This window comes from Clupea harengus, chromosome 20 (assembly GCF_900700415.2).
Source record: "Clupea harengus chromosome 20, Ch_v2.0.2, whole genome shotgun sequence".
In the NCBI taxonomy this organism is placed as follows: Eukaryota; Metazoa; Chordata; class Actinopteri; order Clupeiformes; family Clupeidae; genus Clupea; species Clupea harengus.
The window spans coordinates 16,917,871-16,935,402 of NC_045171.1; the positions used below are offsets into that span (position 1 = coordinate 16,917,871).

Here is a 17,532-nt window from a genome sequence, read left to right on the forward strand (position 1 = left end):
CGGAGTTCTGATATTTCTTCATATTGACTGCTGGGATAAATGAATGACCGCTGTCATTGGCAATGAGTTTTGTGCTTCTAATTCACATCTTTCATATTATTCCGCAAGTAGTCCGGTCATTTAACGTAACGGAAAGTCATTGTAAATTGAAGTCAGCAGGTTTCAACGCAACACCTGAAACTTTAAAGTTCAACTTGCGTGAAGAACAATTTTTTGATAGCGGTAATCACGAAAACGGCAAAAAAAAATCATTAAAAACAGGTATTCTGGAGGAACGTCTTCTTTCGTTCTGGCAAATAGCCGTGTAATAAGCGGGATAATGGATAGTCCGACGCGTTGGGCTCCTGTCAGGATTTATTTTTCGGTAGGCCTAGGAGCGCCGGACTATACATCCCTAACATAATCACTGAAAACGTGGGTTTCCTTGTTAGTGCTACCCACTGGTAGAACAAAGCCGCTAAAAACCCAGTATCAGCGGTTTGCCAATTGTGGCTTGTCCACATACAAGGACTGCAAATTTGCAAATTCTGCCACCTTGTGGTTTACATCAACAAAGCGCCTCAAAGACCAAAGAGGGAGAGGAATTTACTGTAACCACAACACATTACATGAGAGGGATTGAGTGGAATGCTTTTCTAAATGCGGTTTCTAACTTCTGAGTACACTTCTACACAATTGTGAAATTGACCTTCTATGCTGACTTTGAGAAACACATTTAGATGCCATCAGATGATCTGCATTGAGAAGGTGAAGTTCATTACTGAATGAGAGATGGACTATGTCCTTGTTTCGTTTCTTACAGCAAGTGCAATGGACTAAACAGCAATGGCCTAAACAGCAATGGCCTAAATGGCAATGGACTAAACAGACTGCATTTAAAGTATCAATGTGTTCTTATCGCTGAGGGAGAAAAAAAGGCAGCAGCAGCAAAAACAGGAAATGCTGTTAAACAGAAAGTTCATACCAAATACGTCAGAAAGCCCCAGAACCTCATACACATTATTTCAAGAACTGCCATCTCTAAGTTTAGCCTGAGCAACAATTGATTTACTGTCTACAGGCTTAGCTCTCACAAGTTGTGCGATGATTATCCTACTAATTATTCTTGGTAAGTGAATACTCATCAGGTATTAGTCTTTATTTACTGATAATAAAAAATATTAATAAATGCCATTTCATGGGAGTGAACTATTGATTTTATATATTTGCATTCATTTGTTTATTCATCCTTTTCTACAGTTGTAATTACTGCGACTGAGGAGCATTCCACAGTTACAGGTGTGTAATATTTAATATTATGAAAAAGAAAAGAAAATCTGTGAAATGTCAAGACCATATAAATACGTATTTTTAATATTTTAAATAAGTATACATAATATTTTATTGTGGATGCACATGTGTGAAATGTCAAGACCATATAAATCCGTATATATAATATTTTAAAATATGTATTTATAATATTTTATTGTACATGCAGCTAGAGATCCGGTATATCCTGCACGCGTTTTTGGACATTCTCATGTTAAAGTGGGGGAATGTTTTGAGCTGAAGTGCAGCACATTTGGAACGAAGAATGAAGGGGAAAAACGCTTTGTTTACCTCTGCAAGAATGGAGTCGCCATAGAGATGTCCCAGACCAAAAGTCAAGACTCCTCTTTCCTAATGAAAAGTGCCACTAAGGAACATACAGGAAACTACAGTTGTCTGTCCTCCAGAACAGAACAGAATGTCAGTGAGGTGAAAGGAGATGGAGAGAATTCCATCTTCATCCAAGTGATTGGTAAGAGCTCTGTTCACATCAGTGCACTATCATGTTTGTAATCAATCACAGTTGAATAATATGAATATTACACATGTTTGGATATCATTTTTTTAAATCAATTAAAGTTGTATAATATGAATATTACACATACTTGGATCCTTTTTTTTATCAAACTCAGTTGTATGATATGAATATTACACGTGGTTGGATGTTTGATATACAGTACAAATGCACATAGAGAATCAAATGTTTCAGTGGAGTATGAATCATAAATCATTGAATAATGGTCTCATGTCTGTCTGTGTAGATAGAGTATACCCAGCAGTGATAGCTGGTGAAACATCTGTGAGATCAGGGACAGATGTGGATTTCAACTGCACCTCAGAAGATGCCCCAGACACAGGCCTCCTTTTGGCATTCCTCTGGAGGAATCAAACCATCGTTGACATTGAAATGTGGAATTCTCAGCAGAAACAGGCTAGTTTCCATCTAATAGGAGTCCAGGAGAGAGACTCGGGCAACTATAGCTGTGTGGTATCAGAGCGACCGCTTGCTGCAACAGAGTTGGACATGTGTGGAGGGAATTCAGTCTTCCTGCAGGTTTACGGTAAGAATTGCAAAAATATTAACACCATGCCTCAAACTAAAGTTAGACAGTAGGCTGTGTGGGACATGTGTTGTAGTGTTTATTATGAGAAGGCTAATATGTGAGTACATGCAGAGTATACAATTCTTACAGGCAGTGCCTCTGCAAGCTCTGTATCTTAAAGCAAATCCTACACCAAAGTATACACCACTCTTATATGTTATTCCTTATTCCACCTCATTTGATGTTAAAATATGTTGATGTTTTTAAAAGTTGATCTGCACCTTCTACATTACCTAAGCTTTGCAACAAACATTTTAGTATTCACACCCTGTTACACTTTGAATATGTCAAATAAAGCTTTACTTTTGATGCTCACACAAAAAAGCAAATGTTTGTTCAATTTAAAAACAGGGAAACCAAATGAAGAGTCACCTGCCGCCCCATCCGGTTGCATAATGATGGCCGCTCAGTTTCTGCTAATCCCCCTGCTCCTTCTTGCGCTGCTGATTTTACTGATGTGGAAGAAAGGTACCACTAAACATAGTTCCTTGTTTCAGTGCCTGTTCTCACAATTCTCACTGGTGCCATCTGCAAATACCCTATTTGACACTTTGACTTTTGTGTTCACAGGGACATTCAGGCGATGGAAGTAAGACAGTGTCATCATGTCACATTTCATCACATTCAGATTTTATTCTCTCTTCTTGCCCTCCTATTGACCTCGTCCTACTGTTAGCGACAAATATTGCTAATTCAGTAACACCTTATTTGGATAGTCTGCTTAGCTTAACCAAACCCAACCCCTGTGCTCATTAGTGTATGAATTACCTGTAACTATGAATCTTTTTGTTTTCGTTAGCTTAGCATGAGCCCTTTGTATTTACATAGGAAGCAGGTCCTCTTCCACAGAGTCTGCCATGTTTCTACAGCTGTAGAACAGACTAACCAAAATACCAGCTCAAGATGGCACTAGATGCCATTAAAAACTTAACAAAAAACCCTGTACCTTTAATTCGTGATGTTGTATGTCCCAGATCTCCACAGAGCACAACTGAGCAGCATTGTCTAGATTTGGCTAACACAGGTAAGGACCGCACCCGTCAGTGACCACTTCACTTTTTTAACTTTTACTTCACTTTTAGACACCATGCTCTTAGACAAATATTTTCAATCCCCCTTCACTGACATTGGTTTACAACTTTCAAAGGCCACTGATGGTTTTATCAGTCACACCAACATTTAGATCATATTCCCCTGTGGTTTTCACCAGACATTAACGTAATATAGATGTATGTTTATATACTTCTGGCTAAGAAAGACTACTCTCTCTATACCTGCAGCCCTTTGTTTTACTTCTTTTATATATAATATGCTTATATAATAATCTATAGATGTTGTACTCTACCATTCATGGCCTGTACATATTGTAAGATATATCTTTATTTATGCTGTAGTACTGTCTATTACTTTACTATTACTAGCTTTCTTAACTTTTGTACTTCTGGTCAGATGCTAACTGTATTTCATTGGCTTTACACCTACTGTACCCAATGACATAGAAGTTGAATCCAGTCTAATCTAATTAAATCTTTTTAACCCTGAAATATATGTGTTCACAGGACTGCCTGCACATGGACGGTAACACACTCATCATGACATAAGTCTCTCTCTGCAACACATGATTCTTTGTTGTTTGTGCTGTAACTGGTCTTTGTGTATTGTTGTCATGGTTACATATTGTTAATACGTTCCAGATCACTTGAGGCAACAAGTGAAGAGCCTGCTGTGGACAGGACTGATACGGGTACGCTGGTCACATTTCTATTTCTATTTCTATTTCTGACATTGCCAATTAGCATCTCATACTCCTCTGTTTTGTCATTCCCATATGTTTGTCACCCTGTAGGGATGTGTGACAGACAACAAAATCTCAATCAAGGAGAGGACATGTAAAGTGTTTTCTTCTTCTTCATTTCCTTTCTCTTTGATTTTTTTGTCATGTTGTAACTTGGATTTCTGTTTGATTGTATGGATGAAGTCAACATACTTGTTGTCTTCACCATGTTTTCTTTTTTCTTCAGGGGCCCCACTGAATGGAGTGATAATTCTGCCGATGATTCTGACGACTATGTCAACGATACCTATCAGGGTGAGTCCACCAGAAAAAAAGGGGGGGGGGGGGGGCTCCTAATATGCCAAGGTACAAGATAGGTGAAAGACTAGACAACTTGAAAAAATAAATTTAGAAGCTACTCATCAACTATATTGAGCTCTGTCTGTACAACTTTTCTTGCCTTTGTACCCGCCTCCAAAATGTTGCCATTGGCCAACCTCACTTGCTGCAAGTTTGATGAGGTTCCACAAGAATGAAAAGGCCGCAAACTGTGCACTTGCACACTGAGAAGAGCGTAAACTGTGCACTTGCACACTGAAAAGAGCGTTAACTGTGCACTTGCAAACTGAGAACAACGTAAACTGTGCACTTGCACACTGAAAAGAGCGTTAACTGTGCACTTGCAAACTGAAAAGAGCGCAAACTGTGCCCTTGCACACTGAAAAGAAAGCAAACTGTGAAAGTGAAGTAAAATCACTGGCAATGCGGGTCGATTTACAGAGAAATATTGCAGGCAATTCACTCACTTGCAACATGTTAGGATTGGTGGATGGATAGACAGGAGGTAGCATGGCCCCCCCACACGTATGACACCTCCTTTTCAAGGGACAGTCACTGCCTGGTAAAATAAAATAGTTGGTGTATATAGAAGGTGCATATTACTATATTATTGTCAATAAATCCAAATTGCATTTCATATAATCCAGTTATATGCAAAGCTTCACATATAATGAGAGCCATCATAAAGATTTCAAGAGTATATGTCATCTTCCATGACATGTTTATGACATGGTAATGTCAATCTTCTGCATTAAACAGTCTGCTTGGAGTGTTTCAGCGTTAAAGGAATTAATAGGGTCATTACTTGACTATTCCCTCGCAAACTATGGCAGGGAAAACTGGAGCAGGTAAAGTAACAGTTAAACTTTCTTTTTCACACAGAAATTGGCTAATACCAGGATATATGCAAGATGAGGTAAGACGAAATTATAAATTATAAATTGATCTTGAATTCTGAGAATGAAATCCAGAAAATGGACATTCAGATCTCTGCTGTTTGGCCATGAGCGTGGGCCACGGAACCGGTCGTGCCAGTAAGGCTCGGGCCCTGCCTACATTTGAATATCAAACAAATCAATTGATACGGCCTATCATACACTACTTCAATTTGTCAGAGCGTGGAAACCGACAGTAAAGGTGCTGGTATGCTTCACGGATTGGTCATTGCGCGCGCCAATAGTGACATCAACACAGCGCCAAAACCTTTGATGCTCAGGCTTGGTGCTCGTGTGACTCGCTGCAGTCTTGTCCTAAACGATAGGTGGCGCTGTAAAAAAAAATACCATCTACACCCCTGGAATGTAAAGGGGGGGTTTTGCTCGCCGTCGCCGTCCTTCCGCACCCAGCAGTGTAAATGGTGTTTTTCTCAAAATATTTTTTTACTTAGGCAGAAAATCACAATAAAAGCTGTCAAAAAGACATATAACATCATTATTGATGGTAGGTCAATGTTGAAAGGCTGTATCTCCGTCCCCTTGTGAATGACCAATGAAGGGGTTGTTGGGGAGAGAATGTTATCTTAGGGAATCAGGGGCTTTAATGTATTGGCTTCATGCATAGCAATGGGTCTTGAGGTATAAAACCAAAGACTTTAGAGTGTTTGGTCTTTTCTGCGTCTACTATCTTCGAGCTTGAGGATCCTCTCTTCCCCTTCTTCTCTATCACTCTGTACAATGTATCAGGTTGTTTTGGTCATTCAAGTATATTATGTCTAACTGGTGGAAACATTTTTCATAACATAAAATAGTGTAAGCAATGTCAGGAAATAAAACACTAAGATCCTTCAATCCCAGCATGGGATGTTTTAAAAGAGGCATCCCTATCTATCACGGGCCCAGATAATGCTGTTTGATCATATGCGGTCACTACCGAAAGACAGAAGTTGGCATTGAAGTTTGCCTTCACTTTCATAAATCCTTGTGTGCCATGTCATCACATCTAACAACTGACCTATACAACAGTTTGACATTTGGTTTGATTATGGAAATGTGCATTCAGGTGCTTCATGACTGAAACACTGTGTTTTTGATCTATCTATCTATATATCTATCTATCTATCTCTGTATCTATATATCTATCTATCTGTCCATCTATCTATCTATCTATCTCTGTATCTATCTATCTATCTATCTATCGCAAAGACTTTACAGATGGTTTGTTGAAATTCAATTTCAGTCGTTCTAATTGTTTATTGAACATAACCTTAACCAAACCCAACCTGTAACCCTAACCTTAGCCATCAATTGTAGTTAACAGAGTTTCAGATAGTTCACAGAGTGTGTTTATAATCTGAGCATCTGTTCATAGTCTAAAGGGCACCATCCAAATATAGTGTGACCCGAAAGCTATAGCTATGTAAATAACTACACTTGTATGCACACAACCCTGCAGCCCAGGGGCTCGTTTGGGTGTGCAGTCAGTGCATGTAACCACACGCAGACCTCTTCATTCACCTCTCTGATAGTCCCTACGTCTTCTGACATTAATAGACTAAGGCGGGGCCAGAGATAGGCCAATACTTGTTTGACATGCGTGCATGCTAGATAACTTATAACACACTTGCCCTTGTTGGTAGTTTTTCCTAATACCACGGATAGGTTGAGACTCAGATGGAGAATGATCAATCAGGAAACAGACTTTATTCTTGCAATGATGCACCTCAAGGAAGAGTTGAAGGTTTTGCTCAGAAGATTCACCTGGCCTGTGGTTAGACACTGAAACAGTCCAAGTTTAAATACATGTGAGAAAATGTTTTAGAGGCCTGTATCATGGGGATGGGGGTAAAAGGAATAAAATGACACTCTGATATGACCTGAGATAAGAGGTGAAAGACGCCTATGCCATCACACCTCCTGCTATCCCTAGGACACAGTATTCCAGATGGCAGGACACTTAACCACAGACCCTTTACATCCCAACTTAAGTCTAATTAAGAGGCAAAATACAAATTAATATGAGATTCATTGGATTATTAATTATTGTCATTCATTATTAATTATTTAATCCTGATTTGCAAACTCCTTCACCCTCTGTGCAAACGTGTTTGTTTTGTGGATTTCCAGACGGAGCCCCTGATGAAGGAGCCGCAAGACCTTATGCCACAGTGTCGAAGAAAAGAAAGAAAAAGAAACCAGAGCCACTGTATTCAATTGTTCTTCAGTAGTTTTTGTTTCTATTCTGAAAATGCAGTGTAACAGTTTGTTATCATGTTATTTGAAAGCTCCTTGATCAATGCGAACTTTGTTGTGTAATGATTTGCCATGATTTCTCATTTTCACCACCCGAACATATGAATGTGTGAATACGCAATAAATCATACAAGTGCAATTTACATGTTAATTTGATTATATGTTAATACTTTAGATGAAATGATGATTCAGTGGATTAGGCAGAGGTACTCTGTATTTTATACACATCTGTGCTTCTCACATACCGGCGAGGTCAGGATGTTGACCCAGTTGAGTTTGGAATTACGGGCACAGGACCTCAAGCCTAAGGGATGTGGGATTGGTGCACTGACTGACAAACACACATGTTTATAAAACTTCTCTTGTTTGTATATTAATTAAACAACACATGAATCTTATGATGATTATGCTCTGGGTCAATTTTTAATAAATGTATTCAGTTGGGAAAAAGGCAATAGTGTTTCATTTCTGAAGATGATGCTATCTCTGAAAGGTAAATGGGAGATCAAAAGAGGAATCTTTTAACATCGTAGTAACTCTGTAAAAATGTCCTGCATTAGTATAGGCTCTGCACTACTCCCTTAACTAGCAGTAAAAGTAGTAAAAAGAGAGATTTATACAGAGATTTATTCTACTAACATTCTATTAACTATGTAAAAATAACCTGGTGTAATTCTACAGTATATGCTTGTCCCTATAGTTACAAAAAGTTGTTTTCTTAACAGAGCCTTTAACCACCCACCCGGTAGCATTTCCTCTGTGACGAGTCTCGATACTTGTGACCACATTTTCTGTTCCTGCACTAGACGGTGTGGTTCTCGTTCTCGCACACGCTGTTCTGGGCTGGGTTTAAAAAAGAACAATGCGAGCCCTTGCTGAACAGCGGTGGTTCGCTGGAGTGTTGGTCGATATACCGACTTACTCACTACTGTGTCTGTCTATCTGTCTATCTGTCTGTCTATCTATCTATCTATCTATCTATCTATCTATCTATCTATCTATCTATCTGTCTTTCTGCACACCTTCATGTCTTCATGTAAAGACAGCTCACACACGCTGACATACAACAACAGTTTGACATTTGGTTTGATTATGGAAATGTACATTCAGGTGGTCCATGACTGAAACACTGTTTTTGATCTATCTATCTTTAATAATTACATAGTAACAACCTAGTCACAAGAACATGTCACAGGGCAGATGTTGTCAATAGCCATCATTGTAAGGTCTGTGTTCTGTCTGTGTGTAATTTCTGAGTTTGTCTCCCTTGTGTTGTCACATGTGTGTTCCCTTGTCTTGTCCTTGTGGTTCCTTGTTCCCGCCATGTGCTTTCCTATGTTTGTTTGTCTATGCCATGTGCCCTCTTGTTGTTGTCCGTGTCTCCACCCCTCACATGTTCCCAATCTCCCGGTTTGTTTGTATTATTGGTTTCACCTGTGTCCTGTTAATTCCCCTTGTTTAGTCCACCTGTGTCTTTGTCTGCCCCGCCTTGATTGTTCTCACCTGTCCCTCGTTATCTGTTGCCTGTGTATATATAGTCCTTGTTTTCTTGTTTCTCGTTGTGTCTTCGTAAATTATTGTTATATGGTATGTTCCTTGTTTTTTTTTTTTTTTTTCCCACTGTTCCTCGTGTTTCTAGCGTTTAGCGCTTCCTCCTTGTTAAAGTGATTACTCGTGCTTCTGACCTCTGCCTGCCCTACAACTATTCTCCTGCCTATTCCCTGTTTGGTTTTGTTTGCAATTGTTGGACTGCCTACCTGTGTACCGAACCCGGCTAGTAAAACGTTTCACCCTTTAAATCTACCCCTGTGCTGAGTCGTGCTATTGAGTCCTGCACAACACCCACCATTCGTAACAATCATGCCATTCAGAGCCCAAAGATGTAACAGGGTCGTTCTGCAGTTGTTGGTAATTGTCATGGCAGCTGTTTTCCCATGAGTGATGAATGAATGCATGCGTGTATGTTGAACGATAACTCATTCAACCCATTCAATCCAGTTGTAGATTAGTCAAAACAGAGGCGCTGGGCGGCTGACGGTAACCCTCTGAGCAATAATGGCTAAGATTATGTTGCATTGCTGACAGTGCTTCAGAGTCTTAGTAAAGCATTACCAAACGGTCCCTCTTTTACAGTAAACCTCTTGAGCATATTCACTATCTTTAGTTTAATTAGTAGTATTCAGTGATGTGAGATGTTTTAGTATCAGGATGAAAGAAAAACAGAGTGAGACTGGTCAAAGGAGGTCCAATTACAGTAGAGAAGCAATGGTAAAATAATTGCTTGGTAAAAAATGGTACAAAATATTCCTTTCCTTTTAAGGTCCAAAATTAAAAAAGCCCCCCCGGGATTACGACCGGATTAGGGAGTTCTTTGAGTGACTGTCCTTGAAAACCAAAATCCAACAGAAGCCTCCAACTTCGGTCTCCACCGGTCTTGTGTGTCCTTGCCAACCCCGTTTCCTTGACCGCTATAGGTCTGCATACTTCAGCTTCTTCCTTTCAAAGGCTTCCTTATTTGCATCTTCAAAGAATATCGTTATTCTACTAATTTGCTTTTTGACATCAGCCAGCAATCTCCAATCCTGCGTTTTGCCCCATTTGCCAGTACTGGTTGCACATGCCGGGTGTCCCCTTTTCTGCCTACTTCTACTTTTGCTGGGGTTCACTTTCCTCAAAGTTCAAAGTTCAAAGTACTTTATTTGTCATTGTCACAAAAACAACGAGACAGTAGAGGCAGCAACAGACAGCTAAAAATTTAAATTGCTGTGGACATTAACTGCCACAGCTAAATAATAATAAATAACAATCAATGAATAGATAAATAAATTTCCCTGAGTAAATTAAAAAAAGAAATATATACATTGAGGTGCATCAATAGTTGCAGGGTGGAGTGTTAAGAGTGCAGTCTATGAGGGCGGGCCGGGCCGGGCCGGGGGGGAGGTGGGTTGGTTTTGGGTGAGCTGTTGAGAAGCCTTATTGCACGAGGGTAAAAGCTCTTTGCCATTCTGGAGGTGCGCGCTTTTGTTGATCTGAACCTTTTCCCTGACGGGAGTAGCGGGAACAGATAATGGGCAGGGTGGGAAGGGTCCGTGAGGATGCGATTTGAACGCTGCAGGCATCGGAAGGAGGAGATGGAATAGATGTCGGGCAGCTCTGCTCCGATGATCCTGCCTGCTGTTTTAATCAGCCTCTGGATGGCTGCCTGCTCCGCCTTTGTGCAGCTGGAGAACCATACGTTCAGGCAGTATGTCAGCACACTCTCTATAGCGCAGCGGTAGAAGTTGCTCAGTAGTCTCTGAGGAAGGTGTTCTTTCCTCAACTTCCGGAGGTAGAAGAGGCGTTGCTGGGCTTTCCCCAAGACGGAAGCTGTGTTGTTTTCCCAGGACAACTCCTCCGTCAGCGTTAGACCCAGAAACTTAAAAGAGGTGACTCGCTCAACCTCTTCCCCGTTGATGTAGAGTGGGAGATGGTGATTGTGCTGAGCAGACTTCCGGAAGTCAATGATCATCTCTTTTGTTTTCTTTAAGTTGAGACTGAGGTTGTGCTCAGAACACCAGGCTGCCAGGTTTCCCACTTCTTGCCTGTAGGCAGCCTCATTGTTGTTGGAGATGAGGCCAAGCATTGTTGTGTCATCTGCAAATTTAAAGATGTAGTTGGATGGGCAGGAGGGAGTACAGTCATGGGTGTAGAGAGTGTATAATAGTGGGCTGAGCACGCAACCTTGTGGGGCGCCAGTGCTGATGGTCAAATTCGAAGAGTGGTGCTTCCCCAGTTGTACTCTCTGTGTGCGATTGGTCAGGAAGTCCAATACCCAGTTACACAGTGTAGCACTGAGGTTTAAGTCCTGAAGTTTGGAGATGAGTTTGCCTGGAAGGATCGTATTGAAAGCAGAACTGTAGTCTATAAATAGAATACGGATGTAAGTGTTCTTTAGCTCCAGGTGCTCCAGTGCAGTGTGAAGCAGCAGGGCTACTGCATCCTCTGTAGATCTGTTCGCTTTGTAGGCAAATTGGTGTTGGTCAAAGGAAGCTGGTGTGATGCCTCTTATGTGTTTCATGACCAGCCTTTCCAAACATTTAGCAGGTATGGGGGTGAGAGCCACTGGCCTATAGTCGTTCAGGCATGTGACCGCAGTCTTTTTTGGCACAGGTATGATGGTTGATGCTTTGAAACATGGGGGGACATGAGAAAGGGCTAGAGAGCGGTTAAAAATGTCTGTAAAAACCTCTGTCAGCTGGTCCCCGCAATTCCTTAGTACGCGGCCTGCCACACCATCTGGTCCTGCCGCTTTCCTGGGGTTGATGGTTTTCAAGCAGAGTCTGACCTCGTGGGGGCTCAGAGTGGGTGCAGCAGCGTCAGAGGGTAGGGGCAGAGGCAGCTGACCAGTGTTGTCCCTGTCGAACCGTGCATAGAACTGATTCAGCTCTTCAGACAGGGTAGCACAGCTGGACGGGGGGGATGACGCAGTCCCTTTGTAGTCCGAGATTGCCCTTATTCCCTCCCATACTTGTCTCGGATTGGTGTGAGTGTGGAAAAGTTGCTCAACACGTTGTCTGTGCTTGGCTTTTGCAGATTTTATGCCTCTCCTCAGTGCTGCCCTGGCTACGCTGTACGCTGGTGCATCACCTGATCTGTAGGCTGCGTCTCTGGCCTTTAATAGTGTACGCACCTCTCTGCACATCCATGGCTTTTGGTTGGGGAACACTCTCACAGTCCTCCTTCTTGTGACATTGTTCACGCAGAAGTTGATGTAGTCCATAACTGAAGATGTGTATTCCTCCAGTGCCCTTTTTGGGTCAACAGGAGCTTCCAGTCTGTTAAATATTGTCCAGTCCGTGCTGTCAAAACAGTCCTGCAGCTGAGGGATGGCATCCTCATTCCACACTGTTATGGACTTGGTGGCAGGCCTTGTCGCTTTTATTCTTTGTTGGTATGAGGGGTACAGGAACAGCGAGAGGTGGTCAGACAGGCCTAGGTGGGAGTCAGACTGTACTTTGTAAGCTATTTCAGAATTTTAATACATTAAGCCGCTCATAAGTACTTTATATCAAAATCACCACTAGATGTCCTTTTGCAGAAGATTAACATCAATCTAGTATTTCTGATGTATACAGTACGATAGCAGCCATTTAGTCATGCCATAAACCATCTCCTGAAGCCAGAACCATCCTCTTCAACTGAGGCTACAGAGGAGCAATGCAACAGCTTCATTGACTTTTTCAGATCCAAGGTCAACAACATTCGCTCTCTGATGTCCAGCTCTCCATCTGCCACCAACACCTTATCTGCAAGTGTCCTGTCTCCTCTACATCTCGCTGAGGTTCGGGAGAGCCATGTTGAGGAAATCCTCAGAAAAATGAAATCCTGTACCTGTACCCTGGACCCTATTCCCACTGCTCTGCTCAAGTCACACATCCCCACTCTCAGTCCTTTCATCACCAAAGTTGTTAACCTTTCCCTTCAGTCTGGCTATGTCCCACCTGCTCTCAAGGTTGCTGTCATCCGTCCCCTTCTCAAGAAACCCACCCTGGACCCGGAGGTTCTAGGCAACTACAGGCCTATCTCAAACCTTGCCTTCCTGTCCAAGGTGTTAGAGAAGGTAGTTGCTTCTCAACTTCAGGACCACCTCAAACACAACAACTTGTTTGAAAAATTTCAATCAGGATTTCGTTCAGCCCACAGCACAGAAACAGCTTTGCTCAGGGTGACGAATGACCTGCTGATGACAGCCAATGCAGGATCACCCTCACTCCTCATCCTCCTGGACCTGACTGCTGCATTTGACACAGTGGACCACACTATCCTCCTAGAGCGCCTCCACACCACCATTGGACTATCAGACTCTCCAGCTAAACAGTAGCAAAACCGAAGCCCTTCTTGTTGGCACTCCACACCAGGTGCAGTCATCCTCCTTAACTCATCTCACCTTCGACAGCCAGGTCATCCCCCTCTCCTCCACAGTCACTAATCTCGGAGTTAGGTTTGACCCTCACCTGACATTTAATGACCATATAAAACACCTGTGCAAAACCTCCTTTTATCATCTAAGAAACATCTCCAAACTCCGCCCCACTTTAACCCTATCAGATGCAGAGAAGCTTGTCCACGCCTTTATCGCCTTTATATAAGACTGGACTATTCGCCTTTATATAAGACTGGACTATTGTAATTCGCTTTTCTATGGGATCACTGGCAAGAACATCCAGAAGCTGCAATACATCCAAAACAGCGCTGGCAGGATCCTGATGAGGGTCCGGAAATATGTGCACATAACACCAATATTACACTCACTACACTGGCTCCCTGTCTCTTTCCGGATTGACTACAAAGTCCTTATACTCACCCATACATGCATAAATGGGCATGCACCTCCCTACCTGCAAGAATTAATTACTCCCCAAACCTCCACCTGCACCCTCAGGTCTTCAAACAGCTCGCTCCTCCGCGTCCCCAAAACAAAGCTCCGCACCATGGGCGACCGGGCCTTTTGCTCGGCAGCGCCACGCTTATGGAACAGCCTCCCTGACCACCTAAGGGCAACGCAGACGCTGGACTCCTTTAAAGCTGGACTAAAAACATTTTTATTCAGGAAGGCATTTCTGGCCTTGTGTTAAATCGTATGTTAAAATGTTAAAAAGTTTTCTATTATGCTTATGTTAATTCATTTTTATTTTATTGTATTATTATAGTTAGTTTTTAATATGTTGGCACTCTGAGATTCTTTTGAATGAAGAGTGCATTACAAATAAAATACATTATTATTATTATTATTATGTACACAGGAGCTGTGAGAGATTTCCCGGCCTTGCTATCGACCAGGATGAAGACAGAGTGTCCCCCTGTAACACAGACTGCACTAGCTCTCTGTCTTTTTGGAGTAGATGTCCTCCATTTTGGCTCTGTCGTTGATGAATGGCACGTTTTTCAGGCCTTCTTCCTGTAGGTATGAGTATCGAGGTGTAGGGTATCTGGCACGATACACCACGACAGTACACTATCAACCTCCCACACTGAGGTCTCAGCAGCAAACGGCATAGCAGGGTGGACACTGCCTATAAGTTTAAATGGTAACAACACTGCAAAAAAAAAAATGAACTGAGAAAAGAACAAGCTGAACGGTAGGGCCTCCAAATCATCAAAGCACTGTATGGGTGCAGCCTAGCTTAGCCCATTAGGACCTCAAAGTTCTTTCTTACTCGACACCAAAGTTCAGAAACAAAAGTCTGTAATCCGAAATTCTTCGTTTAGAAGTTTACTTAAAATTATTTAAATAATACAGCATAAAAATTCAGGATAATACTTTTCTAACAGGTTAACTGGCATTAGTGTAGGTAAAAATACTGTGTTGGTCCGATAGCTTCTGACTGCTTCGCGGTGTTTCTTGTTCTTTCATATCAAATCAAACAGCCAATCAAATTACGTTATTCTTAGCGTCACTGGTAAACTATCAATATTTTTCATTTCTACATTACACATGCAACACAATTTCTTATAGTTCTCATAAACACTATTCAATCTTAAATTCTCAATTTACAATTATTATTCAAAACTATTATTTCCACAGAAATGGCTTCAACACACTGGCTCCACAAATACATGACCTTTTGAAAAGAAAGTCTTTGGTTGTGCAGCAGTTTTTGTTACTTTATGTAGTGGAATAGTGCACCTTGCTTGTTTGTGTATTCCCAGTTAAAACTGTATTGGATTATAATTGTGAGCTCCACCTTCATCTCTCGATCTCAGAAATAGATGATCACTGTCTCATTATTTACTGTAGATTTTAATTATTTAGATTAAATATTATTTGATGACCCAGGAAACCTTAAAGTCAAATAGGTGCTACATGCTACTACTTGTGCAGACTGGTTATTGAATATGTTTTGTATTATTTTTCTCTAAAATTGCTTTTTTTTACACTTGAAGTGTAAAGATTACAATCAAAAGAAACCCATTCCTGCAATAATAGCATAGCACATTAATATTTATTCAAGTTAGTGAATTAACTTTGTCGAACCTGCATTTGAGATGTTTGAGAGCATTTTCTTTTTCTTAATTAAATTAATTATTTGTGTTTTGTTGTTTGTACATTTTGGATCTAGTTTGGGCAATGCTGCCATCTAGGGGGCTGAGGTGGTGTTTTTTTGGGGGGGAGGGTTTTGTAGTACACTTTCAAAATTTCACACATTAAACTTAAAAATAAAACGTGCTTCTATGAGATGAGTTTTTTTTATATCTTACATCTGACTTAGAAGGTATGTGCATTTTAGCTGGAAGACTGTCTTTAAATGATATGTTAATGTTTACGTTTTTTTAATTACAGGTTATAATGGTGAGGAACAATGTAATCACAGCCTTCAGCATTTGCAGGCAGTGGTCCTACTGTATGGAAGAGAAGGGAAGCAGTTTAGCAAAGAGAATAACTTCGGTCATACACAAGAAAAGATTCCACATGCATATCTCAGTGTGTAAGTGACTTGATGTACCCTACCTATACCCTGCCTGTACTCTAAGTCAGTAGTGGACTCACACTATTTGAGGGACAGGAGCATATTTTCAGTGCATAAACCCAACCTGGAAGCACTTTCTGATCAACTCAAACCCCCCAGGGGTACTCCAATGCCCTCTGAGTCTGTCAGTACACCAGATCCATGGAATGAATGAAGTTTACCTGCACTCTGCAGCCTGTTATATATAGTGTGATAAAGGTCTGCCTTTGTGAGACAAAAGACGTAATGTTGCTGGATAATTGGGGTGACACCATACGTCCCCCTTCAATTAATCTTTAACTGGGTGAGGATGTAAACACCTCTCGTTTGCTTGATAGCCTTATAAATCCAATGGGATCTTCGTGTCCGGCTTACTCCACCCGTTTATGATCTGAGTATTCCAGGCGTTAGCGTCATCCAAGTAGTAGCTGGGAATGGACACAGATTACAGTTGTTCCCATAATGCCATGCCTCTGTTTCTGTCATGGTCGCTGGAGGTATTATATAGGTCTGGGGAGGTATTCTAACTAGGAGGTTTATAACTTACCCAGGTTTGCCTCCAAACCATATTAGAATACTCCCCTGACGAGGGTGACAGCTTACCACTCCCAATCATTTCAGTGGCCAGTGCTATGCTAGCTTCTTCAACCAAAGAAGTTTGAAAATGACCTCTGACCTCTGTCATATTTTTTCAAGGTGCTCAGTTTTGGCACCAATATATAATCGCCTGAGCTGCAAACACTATGTATGTCACCATGCTCTGAGCCAAGCATGCATTACAGTCAGGATTTTTTTCCGTCAGCCATTTTATTGTTTCTTTTTAGGATGAAGACAGACTGTGTTCAGTCTACCACATCCTGTCACTGACAGACAAATATATTTCAAATGCAGGCATGCAAAAACAAGACTGACTCTGTTTTCTCTTCTTTTTAATGACTTTAATCCAGCTGCTGGTGGATTAGTCCACGAAAGAGAGGGAAAGGAAACGTAAAATAAGATGTTTAACCCTTTTCTAAAATTAGTGGCAGCCATATCCACTTTATTCAGTTGAATGGATCAGACACAACGATAATAAACAAAATAACACAACACATGCACCATACAACACCCACTCCTCTCTTATTAGCAGGTCAGCCTGACTGTAAGAGTCTATAGCCACTCTTCTCTCTCTGGCCAACAAGAACAAATACAGTTACCGTTACCCACTATACTCCATACAGCATATCATACCCACCACTTAAAACAGAACATATTGCATGCGCTGACCTTGGGCTGTTCCACTGTAGCCTATTGAAGATCGAAACCAAAATATGGTTTTCCTCTGTAGTTCAGCA

The 17,532-nt window shown here is 41.3% G+C and overlaps 1 long non-coding RNA gene across 1 annotated transcript; it reads left to right on the forward strand.

The window, feature by feature from the left end:
- Nucleotides 1–1,048: 1,048 nt before the first annotated feature.
- LOC116225254 lies at nt 1,049–1,518 on the forward strand. The gene is made up of 3 exons (XR_004166005.1): nt 1,049–1,108; nt 1,240–1,278; nt 1,478–1,518. It is a non-coding gene; the product is annotated as an uncharacterized LOC116225254 (long non-coding RNA).
- Nucleotides 1,519–17,532: the final 16,014 nt, after the last annotated feature.